This window comes from Formica exsecta, unplaced genomic scaffold (assembly GCF_003651465.1).
Source record: "Formica exsecta isolate Colony F162 unplaced genomic scaffold, ASM365146v1 scaffold512, whole genome shotgun sequence".
NCBI lineage: Eukaryota > Metazoa > Arthropoda > Insecta > Hymenoptera > Formicidae > Formica > Formica exsecta.
The window spans coordinates 43,985-44,524 of NW_021852364.1; the positions used below are offsets into that span (position 1 = coordinate 43,985).

The 540-nt window shown below is 24.4% G+C and overlaps 1 non-coding gene across 1 annotated transcript; it reads right to left on the bottom strand.

Moving 5' to 3' along the window:
- Nucleotides 1–383: 383 nt before the first annotated feature.
- Trnat-agu lies at nucleotides 384–457 on the bottom strand. The gene has a single exon. It is a non-coding gene; the product is annotated as a tRNA-Thr (tRNA).
- Nucleotides 458–540: the final 83 nt, after the last annotated feature.

The window sequence follows — 540 nt, forward strand, 5'->3', positions numbered from 1 at the left end:
ATGACATTAAAGGCATTAATAATATTTAATAATCTTTATTGATAATATTTAACAATATAATTAATAATTGAATAATATTATTACTTAATATTATATTCCTTCTTTTTCCCTTCTCTGATGATGATGATAATGATGATGATGATGATAATCATATTTAGATTATATTTAGATTTTATAATTGTTTAATAAATTATTTATTATAATAAAAAGCGCGCGTGTTGTTCTAGTGTAATAAATAGTTAAAAGTTTTGAAAAATAAATGAAACTCTGTTTCCTATACTTGTGTATGTTTAATGTTCTAATTGTTAAGAAAAAATAAAATAGTAAAATAATAATTTTAAAAGAAAAAAATAAAACACTCCGCAAACTTTTATTAGCGGATGAGGCCCCGGAGGGATTCGAACCCTCGATCTCCTGTTTACTAGACAGGCGCTTTAACCAACTAAGCCACGGCGCCTGCATGGTAACATAGTGATATTAATAAATAGATAAAGTTATATGACATAAAATTTACATAAGTGGTATATTTAAATTTTTAAA